The 14,860-nt window shown below is 40.3% G+C and overlaps 1 protein-coding gene across 2 annotated transcripts in view; it reads right to left on the reverse strand.

The window, feature by feature from the left end:
* The window catches only part of fhdc1 (FH2 domain containing 1), a 29,942-nt gene extending 16,950 nt beyond the window's left edge, over nucleotides 1-12,992 (reverse strand). For both annotated transcript variants that reach the window (XM_040023735.1, XM_040023736.1), the window contains exon 1: nucleotides 12,738-12,992. The gene's annotated coding sequence lies outside the window, so the exon portion shown is untranslated. The remainder of the gene's footprint in view (nucleotides 1-12,737) is intronic.
* Between the last annotated feature and the right edge of the window lie 1,868 nt (nucleotides 12,993-14,860).

The following is a 14,860-nucleotide window of genomic DNA, read 5'->3' on the forward strand; positions in this document are numbered from 1 at the left end:
CGAGCCGTAACGGTTATACATTATTATACATTATACATTTATTTATTAATAAATGAATTATTAAAAACACAACTGCTTACCACACACACACAGTACTTTTGAATATAGCACAGATATTTGTGAAACATTAAATTCTTTATACGTCTCGCTCTTGAACACTTTAGAAAATCATCCTCATTGAACACTCTCTGAAATGAGTGATCAAATGATAATTTGTGGACACTAAGAACCACTACTTAGGCCAGAAGGAAGGGAAGTGCTTGAGGTTCCTGAATGGCTGCACTCGCTGCAGCTCTCAGTTGGAGGTAAACTGTGTTAAGTTTCAGGAGAACACATCACTCAGTGCTGGAGCTGACGTGGCTACAGTGATCTGATACTCCTCTTTATAAAAGGGTAGTTGAACAGAGGATCTGACAGAAAACAGCAGATGAACAAGATGTATGGTGGCCATGAGGAGGAGGGTACATTATTTTCTTCAAAGTGCTGGAAACAATGTGATTTCAGAGAAAATGAACTGCTGTGATAACAAATTTCTGGTATCGAAATTTGGTCCATGTGGTCTCCTTCTGCTGGTTTCTAGAATTAACGCTTTGCCTCTTACACAATCGTAACATCTTAAATGGTAGTCTGCCATTGGTTCGCAGCCTTGTCAACATGATACTGATGAGGTTATAACTAATTAATAAAGCCTGCGTCACTAATAGCTTCATGTTGCCAACATTGGCTTGCACGTTCAGGTGCCCTGTCCTCAGAACTGGACCACACCATCAGTCATCTTTAATTCATCAGATGGTGAGAACATCTGACCTCACACCAACTCCCCACAGTCTGCGGTGAGGAGAAATGGCTACTGCTAACACGTGCTGCTTTAGGATCTGTTTACAGTGTTCGCTGTCATATCAGCTTTAAAGAAGCACTTGATTTCTTTCTTGTGAAACATTAGATGAGAAGATCAATAGCTTGCATGTCTGTTAATAACAGGGCTCCAGCTAGGCATCATTAGCTTGATGCTAGAAACGGGACTGCAGAATGATCGAGATTCATTGTAAACCATCATGTGTTCAAAATCCAGACCGTGGAACACCAAAACCTTCTTTAATACACGCTCATCACTCAGCCAGTGTCAAGACAACCTGCTGGAGTTTAAACCATGGATTTACACATAATGGTCTGGTTTGAAGAGTCTTTATTTCTGCTCCAACATTCATGCCAAGGTCATAAACACATGAAAACATGGATCCAACTTACACTGTATGAACAGTTCAGGCTGAAGGTGATTGGGGATATTTTTTGGCCCACCTTGGGCTCATAAACACCAACTGGTCATCATTTAAAACACCACAGCCTACCTGAGTCTTGTTGCTCATCATGTTCATCTCTTTATGACCACAGCGTACCCTTCTTCTAACGGCTGCTTCCAGCTGAATAATAAACCATATCACAAAGCTCAGTTTAACTCAAACTGATTCTTGAACATGAAAACGAGTTCACTGTACTCAAACGGCCTCTATAATCACCACATCTTGATCAGAGCACCTTAGGGATGTGGTGGAAATCTGCAACAACTGCGTGATGCTATCATGTCAACCAAAATCTCTGTGGAACGTTTGCAGCAACTTGTTAAATCTATGCCATGATTCAACTTCTAAAAGCATAAAGAGATCCAACCTGATACTTTCTAGGTGTACGTAGCAAAGTGATTTGTGAGTGTAGGTCAGTCACAACAAATTTAAAGATCAGAGCTCAGGTTCACAGGTTAACAGTGAGCTCTGACTAAAGCTATAAGACACTTATGAGTATTACTGTACACCTGGCAGCAGTGTAGCTAGGAAACAGTTTACTCAAGCTATAAACTGTAAGCTATAAAAACTTGGAAACACCATAAAGACAACAAACATCTGTTATTTCACAACTGACACTTTACAGATTGTTTACTTAATCCCTGCAACACCACTGCATCACATTATGGTGTCTTTATGGACTAGACAAATGAGACATAAAGTGATGCTGACAAGGAAGCTCGGGAGGTGCTTTTCACATAAAAAAGTCTAAGTTATTAAAAAAGATGAATCTTCTGCTGGCACTAACCGTGTGTCTAATAGATTCTAAATATATAAAATATAAAGCCAAGAGATGATGAGCCTTCTATATGGACGGGCTTTTTGTGCTTAATTATTTAAATGAATTAAAGTTTAAAAAGTTTTAATAAAGGTGGACTTTTTTCACCTAAAAGCCAAACTAGCAGTTTTTCATTGGTTCCAGTCATGTGTGTGATATCTCCATGCGCCAAACCATTCCTCTAAAACTGAGTCCAAACGTTCCTGTCAGCTTTAATGTACATTAGTTCTGTGTCTCTAAAGCGAATGACCCAGTGTCAGTGACTGGTTTGTGGCATTTCACATTCATTTAATTAAATTTCACACTGCATGAGGAAAAACCACCAACAATAGGGCAGTAACCAATGTCATCTGTCTAACGTGATTCACAGAGGAGGAAAAACATCAGTCAGTAACACGACACTGGGAAGGCCTGAGGGAATGAAATCAGACGGGCGGTTGCCAGGCTCAACACATCCACCTGCTGCCACGAGCTTCATCTAAAACATCCACCTGCTGTCGACCCGGGGGCAATCTCGCTCCAATCACTCTTCATTGGTGACAGCAAACACCACACCCTCTATGATTAACTGACCATCTACCTCTAACACAAACCAAGCTGACAACAGTCACGTTGTTATGAGCAGTTCGCCTGTCTTCTACAGCAGAAGGCTGTAGATCCTTAGCCTCCCAAAATATATCACTGTTACTGATCCAAAATATATCACTGCTACTGATCCAATGAGAACCACAGAAGCATCTGTACCAACTCTACCGGTTGTCCGAACCTGACAAGTCTGCATGTCTTTTGAGCAAAAATCTCTCCAAATTGGAATTTTCTTGTGTTTTCTTCTATGAGGTGAAATAACAGATAACAAGTTTATGAACTGAAGACACAAAAAAAACAAAAACAAACTTTAACGTGAGATAAGAGAACTCAGGAGAAAAAAAAAATCCCCTCTAGACTTACTAAACTTTTACACTGAGAAGAGAGTTGAACAGAAAAACAAGTTGTTGTGTCTTTTATGCCTTTGGGGACACTCAGTGAGAGGTGAAAGCAAAAATCAGGGAATAAAGAAACACAGAAACTTAACTAGGCTTGACCCAAAGACTGAGCTCACAAACAACAAAACACCAGATGATATCATGAAGTTATACAGTTCTCTCCCTAAAGTTTACCAAAAGAGTGAAGCATAAGTCAAGTGTGAAATGCATTTATATATCATCTTTAAAAGCTACTCCTCACTCCCTCTGTTCCTCCAACATCAAAGTGTGGAGTAGACCAGTAAGCCTTCAGTCACACAGGTATAGAGATGAGTTGGTGATCTCCCTGGCAACCTCTGGTCATTAGAGGAAAATGTGTATTCCCTGACTGGTTGGCGAATGGATGCTGGCTGTCCCTTTGTGACAGCCAGCATCCATTCACCAACCAGTCAGGGGTTGGTGAATGGATGCTTTTGAGGATGGTACACCATCCTCCAAAATAAAAGTCAGGTCATACTACTGCAATCAACAGATTTTAAAAAGGCAAAACTTTTACTTTGAACGCAAATATTCTTTGTTTCCAGTTCATGTCAAACTCTTCAGTTTCACTACAGCAAGTTGTCACTAACTGGTCTCTAGGCCTTTGTGCTTGGCAGCTAATGGAGACTTAAGGATGCGTGCACAGGACAGGCAACCTCTTTATCCAAACCAAAAAAACTGACAGAAATTAATTTAAATTTGAGGTGCCTCCCATCTTTGACATGTGCTGAAGAATGAATTACATCTAATGATAATTAGCTACACCATGCCATGCAGCTTCTTTAAGCTGTTTCAGCTGAAAGCCCATTACTGCATGAATTTATGCAGTAATGGGCTCTTTTGTCTGTTGTGCATTTGCCATTTGTGTATTTCAGCCTTACATAACTCCATGCAAAGCATTTTTTCTCCCTTCTATTCTGTAAGGATTCTAATTGGAGGTAACTGTCACCAAGTTTCCAGGGTGCCACCAAGTACAAAACAAACACAATCCACTCAAACTCTCAAATGAGTGACAGTGAAGGTCAAGGAGCCACCGCATGCTATAATGATCCCCTGTTGCTAGCTTCAAGTTCAATTTCCTGAGGGTGAGCGCGGCCCTGCAGAGCGCAAGTCTTTTACTCACACCGTAGGGGCACAGAGGCGCATTCACATGGGATTTGGTCAATTCTGCTTCGTCATCATTTCCATGGGAACGCTCGTTAGCAGAAGCTGGCTTATGCAGAGCGCAGTAGGGCGATGCTGTCGGACCTCTTTGTTTCCGACTATCTGGATCCTAACTTCACCAAACAGCAGTGGTGATGGGCTGCCAGTGATGGGATTTCAGTAGCAATTACTATCATTATTCCGTCCAGTCTATAAAATGACAAAATAAAAGGTACGGAATGTGCTTACTTTAATCAACAGGCCAAGATGAAAAGACACTGAATTTGAATAAAACAAAAATAGCAGCTTTACTTTATCTTAATGTTTACTGATCTCTCCGAGTGCTTTCTACCTCCGTGAGCAGTCTGGCCTCTTTTCAGAGCACAGGAAACTGCACTGCATGTTAACTCCAGTCTCATGTAAAAAGTAATCCTTACTTTCCTCTGGTGAGAAACAAATTGCATAAAAAAAACCTAAACATGACCCTTCTCTTGCCATCAAACTGGGCAAAGCTATGATAATGCTAGCTTGAAGCTTCGTAGTTGTCTCTGCCACACTTCTTTGCTCTACAACGTCTCAGCCTCTTTTTGGTCCCTGGAGGTAAATTATTAATTAATTTTCAATAGCAAAACAGCAATTAATATAAACAAATATACACACATTGAATTCACTGCTTGTTCTGCGTGCTTCTATAGCAAGCATCTGTTTTTATCTTGTAGCTGAAAAGGACATAGTGTTTATTTTGAAACTCACGATGCTGGCTTATCGCTCTGATTTCCATGCGTCGCTTGCAATAAGGAGGACACAGACCAGAGTGGGAGTTAAGCATGCTGTAGCAACAGCACACAGGAACATAGCTTGCACAAACACACAGTGACGAGGCAACTATTGCTCGGATACCAAGCACAAAAGAGCTGTCAAAACTTCTCGTTTCACACACAGACAATATGAAAAGACACCGTTTAGAACAGAAACAGCCAAGCGACCGCAGCTCTGGATTTTGAAGGTGACTGACTGCAGCAGCATCAGTGATGTAGTCAAGCAATAAAAAAAATAAATAAATAAAAAAACCTTGCTCCGTCTCATAAATCACATGAAGCCACCGGTCTCATCCTCAAACAAAAGGGTGGCATATCAAATAAACTGTGCAGTGTGTCTCGTCTTTATATTAATTGCTCTTCTTGAAGTTTGTTGTAAAGATAAAATATGAAATATCGGATGAATAGCCAGACCTTTGTGACCTCGTGCCTGGTTGCATAACACACAAATGAACCACCTCCCATGTCACCAGAATAAATTAACTGGCATACACTGAACAAGGAACCTATTATTCAGGAAATCCTGGATTTATCAAATATTTTCACAGATTGCCTGCTTGTACCTCAACGTCTACATTTTCTAAGTAAGCCTCAGAATCTGACTGAGTAAATTATTTATACCACCGTGAATAAAGTAAGTTCTCTTCCAGTCTAGCTGCTGCTGTCCTGAGCATCTCAAAGATGCTGACCCAGAGTCAGCTCACCTGGGTAAACTAATGGTTTAGTGACATATTAATAACAAAAGAAGCAACATGTACAGAACTGAAATGCTATTTAATTCATTTACAAGCATTTAGTCTTATTAATCAACCATTATTAAATCAGTTAAAAGAAATAATCACCCCAAAACTGATGTGAATAAGTTGGGTGATGTATGGGTGCCTGAAACAAACAACAACGTGTTACAGAGTCTGCACAGTGGATTAACATAGCTCAAACAGAACGCAGCACTTTCCTCTCAAATCTGAAACAAGCGGTTTGGAGGAGATTATTTCACAGTTCAATTTGTCTAGAGAGTAGTTAGGCCAAGGTACCGCGTGGCACCTCATGCCATGTGAGGCTAAACCCACAACACTGCTGAACTTGGATCGCACCAGTGCAAGTGAATCTGCTTCAGGTCAGAATATTAACCTACTGCTGCTCACCAGTAAGCTTATGTTGCCATTTTATCTACTCCATCCCATCTCTAGATATGCAACTTTACTGACGTGAAGAAGCAGGGAATGGGGAGAATGTTTCTTAAGCCCACAGTGAACCTCAGTCTTCTAAACCGATGAAAAACACCTGCTCAATCCTCAGTGTTGGTTTAATCCTTAAAGGAAACGTCCTGGATGCTCCCATTAACGTGACACAAAGCTGGCATACAATTGACTCATGGTGTAATATCACTGCAATTTTTAACATTCTGCAATATGCTGTGTATTGCAGGAATGCAAATTACGATTTGTCACCTTAAAGTTAAAAATTTCAATATGTATTTTATCTAATAACATAAAATGATCTCAGTCAGATATTTTTTGCTACAAAATGAACGATTTCACTAAAACCTGCCATAAATGTTGCAGTAAGACAGAGTAAGTCTGATATCAGCTTGCAATTGAATGGAGTCAAGTTGGCAATTACATTGAATCTGTTTCTGATAATACAGCAAGACAGCTGTTTGCAGAAAGGTTGCCTGCTATTAGCTGAGGTGAGCCCTCTTATTCATAGTATTCTCAGATAAATATATATTTCATTTTATAAAATATTCATATTTAAAGTCATTGTATTGATGCAATATCGGCACTAGTAAACATCCTTTTTTTCCCCATCCTGTCTCTACTCACATTTGAGCACCAAGAAAAGCTGTTGGTTACAGGTTATTGTAATGTTCATCTTGTGTCTTTCTGTAACCGTACCAAAACCAGCAACAGCTCATTCTTACAAAGGGCACACCTACAGGGACAATGAATTGGTTGTAGTTAGCAAGTGCTATCAGTGTGAATGAACCTGAAACAACAGCTTTGTGGGTTTCTGGGTTATTAAATACAGTCAGGAAAGAACAAAACACTTAGTGAGCTAGTTGTAGCACATAAAGTTCTGATTAATGATCACTTCAAGAGTTATGACATTGTGCTTTGCTGCTACACAGTTAAGTTTAATGAGTCATATAAAGAAGCTGCAAGCTCACATCAATGAATGAGCTCCTTTTTCTAGGAAAAATGGCTCTTGTAATTTCAGAGCTTTTCACTAATACGCTGTATGTTAAAGATGGGGGAAATGCACTTGAAAGCAGATTTTTTTACCAGTGTTTTTTTAAACATAGAACCTTTGCTGACAATCTGTGTCAAATGAAAAATTGATACTAAATATAGTGAAATGTAATTTTTTTCACATAAGCACACTGCAGAGGTCTAACACACAAATGCTACATCCAGAAAATAAACAAAAGATTTCTTTAAGTAGTCTTCAGGAAAAGTTCTCCAGGCTTCTTGAAGGACTTCTGAAGCTCTTATTTGGATGTTGGCTGCCTTTTGTTCTGTTCTCTGTCAATATGTTCACTGCTTCAGTAATGGTGAGGAAGCCAACCCATGACTGATGGCGTTCCACTGTGTGTTTTTATATCCAGGTATGTGTTTACTGTATTGGCAGTGTATTTGGGATGAGCTGTAGCTCAGGAGGTGGAGCAGGTCATCTACTTACCGGAAGGTTAGTGGTTCAATACCTGGCTCTTCCAGTCTGCATGTCAAGTTTCCTTGGGCAAGATACTAACCCCAAATTGCTCTCCGATACATCCATCGGAGTATGACTGTGTATGAATGTTAGCTAGGAAGCACTAAAAGCTTAGAAGAAAGTGCTTGTGTGAATGGGTGAATGTGGCATGTTGTATAGAGCGCTTTGAGTGCTCTGCTAAATAATAATCAGTCCATTTACCATTGTCACGCTGAAAGCTGAAAAAGTTGATGCTTCTCACACAGTATTACATGGTGGATCTAAATCTGATGATACATTTTTGTGTTTTTGTGAAAGGCTGCTAGCAACAAAGTTCTTAAACTATTCTTTGTCTACTATATGTAAACACAACACTTGTCAATCCCTTCGGTTTGGAGCCTTTTTCATGCTTGAATGATTCATAGGTCAGTGTTAAGTGGCTTAATAGCCACAAAAAACATTCCTATGAAAATGTCACATTTAAGAACTGGACTGAAAATTGGTGAAAAAGCTGTCAATGTCCAAAGGAAAACTTCACAAAGCGTGGAGAGCTGTTGCTAAAGACCTTTCTATAAAAAAATAAAATAAAATAAAGTCTGACTCCTTGAAAGCAAAACAGAAAGAAACACGGGTCTTCAAGACTTTTGTACTTCAACACTGGCTATCCGACTTAGGCAGCTGCTTTATTATATCAAATAACAGTAACAGTGAGTTGACCAAAAGTCAGGCAAATGTAATATTATAGTTAAGACACATTATTAAATCATGTTGGTGAAATAGTTTTTGAGCCTGGCACTGAGGAAAAGAAGTGTACTGACCATTTGTTTTTTAGGAATCATGAATGAAATGTTTGATTTGTAAGAGGGACTCTGTTTTATTTTTGTCTTCTAAAAACTACTTAGTCAGTGAATGTGTTTTTCAATCCGGCTTCATTTCCTTTGCCAGCAGCCAAAATAATCTTCTTTGTAATTATTGACAAATCTATCTCAAACAGATCAGTCATGGACAACAATAGAAAAGCCTCCCTGCATGTTTAAAGCCTTTGTTTTCATTGTCTCTGCTGCACTGAGAAACAGCGCTAGCCTGGTGACAGCTAGGAGAAATGATTTTGCACTTTAAAGCTGTAAATGGGTGAAACACAAGGATTGCCAACAGCGTCACGAATTATATTACAGCTTACATCAACTCCAAATCACTTCGTGGCTGAAGACAACAGCCTAGTATAAATATATCTTAACTTTGGATGCCAAACCTCAAATTAACCTTGTAACTGTCTTCCCTTCACTGTGCCTTACTGTGTACCACAAACACCTACAGCAGCCCAAAACACAACATATCCCCCTAGCTTAGCACAAATCTGCTAATAGCAGCCTGCCACTGAAACGAGGTTTTCAGATTTTAAAGATTAAAGCTGCCAGTTGCAGAGCACGCGAGGTGCCTCTGTCAATTACTGTTTAAGCAGGCTTCAGTTAAGACCAATATGAATGAGTATCCTGGCTGTGGAACTGGTGGTACCACACCTGTCAGCTAACCTGCAACTCCGGAGGGAATTCATTTAATCATATAACCAGCAGTAATACCAGTGCTAAATCTCAAACAAACAAAAAAAAATCTGTGCCAATCCTCTTAATAACCAGCCAAGCAGAACATGTTTGGACCAACACCTCATTTAGTATGTGTACCAGAGCGTTCGACACATCAGACTCAAACTTAGCACCATTTCTACTACTGCTGAAATTAATAATGGACTCAGTGATTAATTTGCAGCACTGTTGATATTTCGGATTAAGTATTTGTGCTATTTGTACAAAGGCTTTTTAAAAAGATCTACTTGGGTAATAGATGTTTTCTTGAGCTAAATTTCATCTTCAGGCAATTTAGTGAGTGGACAAAAAGTTAAACTAAAAAAAACAAAAAAACAAACAAAAAAAAAAGATAAGCAGCCATCTCCACGGTTAATTTGTGCAACTTACACCATACCATCATCTATATGAATGACTAAAAGTCTTGGTGACTACTGTAAAACAAGCTGTAAAACAGCACATATTGACTCACAAGTCAAATCTGATTTAAAAACGAGGCTCAAAAAAGCTGTTCTCTCAATTTTATATTTATTCTATACGATTACAGATTCATTAATGTTACACACAAAATCAGCATCTGTCCCCATTGCACCATGGCACTGAACAAATGCTGTGCTCATTCACACGATGGACAGTGATACCCAAGAAAAAGATCTTTGCTACAATAACTGAAACTGTCATGAACCTCAGCTGCCATGCTGGCTTGGATGATGCGAGTCCTTGTTCACCAGTTATAAGTTGATGATTGGGTCTGAGGGAGCAACTTTGGCATTAAAAAAAGTCTACTTCGTATTTCAATATGACTTTCATGTCATTGCTTTACAATATCTCTGGTTATAATTAATAGGACTGGCATGACACCACTGAGATATTTCACTATACCCGAGCCTTTCTCCACATTGACTCACTATAGTAAAAAAAGGACAGCGGCCTCCTTGTGCAATCCCTTCCGATCACAGGGCGATTGCACAGGTCGTCAAGTGGGAGGCAACCCGTCTCCAAACAGTTGGAGTCACTCTTAAACAGATAGGTGAAGATTTGCAAATAAGTGCAGTCTAATTTATAAATGCAGACAAGTTGCTAATGAGGGCAACTTGCCTGCAACATGTCTCTTTGCATCGGTGGACTTAGTTGTTGGTTGTATTCTGCTTTTATTCCAATATAAAACCAAGCTCCAAAGTCATCTTGCAGTTAAACCCCAGCCCTGCAGCAACCACGTCACTATTTATGAAGGAATTTCTGCTTCAAATCTGTGAGGTTCTGGCTGCAGTCTGCATGCAAGTATTTAATTTCTGTTTTTCTGTTAGTTTTGCAATAAATGGCAATGTAGATGCAATGATTTCTTTACAAACAGAACAGACAGTTTGTCAGCTGGTCAGAGCTAACAGAAAAATGGGTGTCGTTCTGTTAAATATAACACAAACTCACTGCCTTTACTGTATCATGCTGATCGTGCTTATGTCATTCCTGAAGGCTCAGAAAACACCATGTACACCACAGTATTTTAGTTCTGTAGTACTTTGTAGGATTTGTATTTTTACTAGAAAATAAAGCCTTAATGATGACAAAGCATGGCCAAAGCTTCCAATTTTCCAGAACAACAACACACATCCTATCACAAAACAAGCCCCGAATCTAACCTAATAAAAAATACAGAAGGAAGAGAAACCCAGGTGAAACCAAAACCTACTCAGGCGGGATAGTGACACTAATGGAGGGATGAGATGGCACGGGATACACCGTCTGTGAGGCTGCAGATTTAAAAAAAAAAAAAAAAAAAAAGGCGAGAAGAGCTTTATTCATCTCGCGTTTGTTCTTTTGTTAACAGGTGTTCAGTGTCTGGCCTGCAGCAGGCAACCGCCTGTCTATCTTCTCTGGCTCTGGGCTCCAGTTGTTGCTTCAGCAATATGAGGCTCGTGCCAAGATCGGCTTTAAGCAAATCTCGCTGCACCGCTTGGCTTCACTGACTGCCACAGAAGCTTAAGCATTAATCACATTATTTTGTGTATGATTTTGGAGGAAACTAGGCCTTAACAAACACATCCTGAGTGAGAATCGGGTGTACAAAAGGTGACAAATAAAGCAGGTGTTCAGGTCACCATAGAGACAACGGTAGGTTTTAACATGAAGGGAATGCAAACATGTTTACACGGCAGTGAGGAAAGTGTTTACCCAGGGGCACCAAGACACTTGAGCTGGCTTCATTAGGATACATTTTAATACCTGGGAAAGACTACCCACAGGTACACATGCATACGGCTGACATTACCCACTCTGAACACTTAGAGGCGCACTGTGAAAGGCGTGGCACTCTTCCTTGCCTTTAATTTCATTTTGAGCTCTTTTCCTGTATTAGACAGCTCATAGCTGACAGATTTGGGCATGTTTGGGACCCAAGTTGCCACCAACTATTCAGCCCCCTCTCCTGCTCCCACACAAATAAATCAAACCCCCTTAAATATCTTCCTCCTCGGGCTGACGTCAGAGCATTGAGTTTTCCATGTTACTCTCTGCCTCCACAGCAACCCGGGGGGCGACCCACCCCCCCTTGACCTGACCCAAGGAGACACCCCCCCTTTTTCCCCTCCCTCTGAAGGGTATTGTTCCCAGCACTTGAATGGACTCCACTAACTCATCTGGGCATGGATAGCAGTGTACAAAAGCCAAGGAAAGCAGGGGCTGAGACAAAACCAGCACTGACTTACATGTTGGATTAGCTTGTGCTGGTGAAACACTTGTTTTTACTCCAGTAGTAACACACTCTATATGCATATAAGCTATAATCAATATATTTGTACTTTGGCACAAAGTTTCAGGAAATGCAAAAGCCCCAAAGGAGCACTACACACTAATCATATTTGTTTACATTTTAATTTTGTGATAGGTTACTTCCTGATTTTAATTAAAAATCATGAGTATTTTACACTCTTGTATAAAGAAACTTTTCAAATAGTTTAAATGGAGAACTTTAACTACTTTTCTTTAAGGAGGAAAAATGAAATGTAATGTAGCAAGCATTTCTAAGTATTTTTTGTTTATTTATTTTTTTAAACTGATGCTGTCAAGTCCTACAGAGAAATACTGAGATACACAGTCATGACGTTTATGCACAGCAAAGCAACAGATTCTGGGCTTGAACTACACCAAATCACCAAAATGATGTAATTTTGGACCTGGACTGCATTGCAGAACACCTCGACTGTCACCTCAGAGAAAACCCCCACAAAGGAGCAGGAAGGTTAAACGCTCATCGCCTCACTAAAATGCTTCCTCACGGTGCAACGACTCTCCACACCTGAGTTACACACCGCACATTCACAAACACATAACACATACACACACAGAGCGTGATGATGCGGCGGTTACCGTCCCGCTTGACTCACCGGACGGACGACAGGGCTCCGACGCCGTTGGTGTTAGCGAATGATACTTTTCAGAGGAGAAAATCTTGCGTGGTCTTCTCGGGCTGTCAGCCCTGTCAGGTGAGCTGCTGGCCGAGCTGCGGGTCAATGCGAAGCTCCACGGCAGCGGCGGCAGACTGTAGCGCTGCTCTCAGCTTCCTCGTACGTGATTGGGCCAGGTGGAACGGGCGCATGCACGTGCCGCTCACCCTCCTCGCGCGCGCTAGCGTGTGAGCACTGGTGCAATCACAAGGCGGCAAACAGCGCTGAAGGTGGGCTAGGTGAGGAGCTGGGTATAAGTGGGTATGTTTAATTAGGCGTGAGCACAGGTGGAGCGTAACATGTATTTATGTAACATTAAACCTCCCCGCGTTTGGCACTGTGTTATTCTTATTTACTTGTAAGTAAAGCCAGGATCAGTGTTGGTGATACTTTTAACCTATAAAGGCAGCTTATGTAGGGGAGATCTGTGTGTCATGATTCATAAGATGAATCATCATTAATTTGTAAACCCTGAACACGTTTTAATGACCACAAAATCACCAGTGGTGATATATACCTATAAAAATAATTAGTTAACACAACAAAACCACGTTTCAGTTTTTGGTGTATTTTGAAACGTGTTTTTTTCTTCTTTTTTCGGGGGGAGACCTGGAGTGTAAAAGTGCCTGTCTCTAAACTCTGGCTCAGCTTCTGTTTTTAGCGTGTTATTTAAATAAAATAGACATGACAGTCAACAAAAAACGGTAGAGACATTTTTCATAGTTCATGTTTAAAACCAGGGTTGGTATCGATACTGTCAACATTTGGATCAATCTGCACACCTGTAACACTATCTTTAATTCAAAGCTTTTGTTATTTAGCTGCCTATGATTTATTTGTTTTTGTTTTTTGTATTTACACTATGAATACTTTAGACCAGGGGTAGGCAACCTTTGAGTGCCATTTAAAATTTCCTCAGAAGTCAGTGTGCCATATGATTGCATTAGCAATAAATTTAATAATGCTCTATATGAACAGTTACGCAATATATAGAACCACTTTATAGAATTATATTTGTTTGCAGATGTTGGCAGCTATCAGCGAATAGTTATCAGCTGTTTTGAAACAAAAAAAGACACTTTTTATCCATAACAAGAACTCCATGACAGCAAATGAACTGTACAACAGAAAATACAAATGCTATTTATGGTCTCCTCACAACAATGATAAGAGAAATAAACTGGGCCAATATGGCATGTTTGTTAATATTCAACCCAACCCTTCAACTCATTCATGTCACCTAAAAGGTAAATCTGTTTCTCCATCACCTGTTCAGCTCTGATGATTCAGTAAGGACATCTCCTGGTTTCATCTGCATGTTTCCCTCTCACCAGATAACCAAACCGACATCATGACCAGCAGGTTTTGCAGCTGTGGCTCCAGCAAACATCAGCTACTAAAAAGAAATATTAAATAAATTCTAAAAACACCTGATCAAACTTAAACGTGCTGCTGTTGTTTAGCGCTACATCCGGCGGTTTCCTCTTTCTGGCGCAAAGTGGGCGATAAACAAACAAGAGGGAAAAGCCGATCAGCTGATCATTGATCAGTTTCACGATTGAAGTAGCAACAGGAGAGAGAGAGAGGGGAGAGAATGAGAGAAGAAGAGGCAGCTGTGCCGAGTAACAGAATAAATCCACCTTTGTGTCTTTTTCCATTCTAGCTGAAGTACGGGACAAACTGTGTCCCTTCTCAGCTCAACATCAAACGCGTAATTTAGGTAATTTACGGGACGGTTGGCAACTCTACTAACTAACCTTATTAATAAAATAAAGTTCACTATCAGTAACATCAAAGCACAAACCCAGCTGTATAGAAACTCCGTCATGCTAGCTAGTACGCAGTATGAGTTATTGTAACTCTGTAAAAAGGCAGCATAACGAAAATAAACTCCACCTAAACTTGGTTTATATCTGACCCAGATAGACTGCAGGTCATAACTTCTTACCTGAAGTTCAGTTCACCTGACACTCAGACCGGCGGCCGCCTCGGGTCTCTCCTCTTGCCTCCCCTTTCTCTCATCCACCTGCTGGCCTCCACCACTTATTAATGTTACTGAATCT

Source organism: Simochromis diagramma, unplaced genomic scaffold, assembly GCF_900408965.1.
Source record: "Simochromis diagramma unplaced genomic scaffold, fSimDia1.1 OVJJ01000302.1, whole genome shotgun sequence".
Classification (NCBI taxonomy): domain Eukaryota; kingdom Metazoa; phylum Chordata; class Actinopteri; order Cichliformes; family Cichlidae; genus Simochromis; species Simochromis diagramma.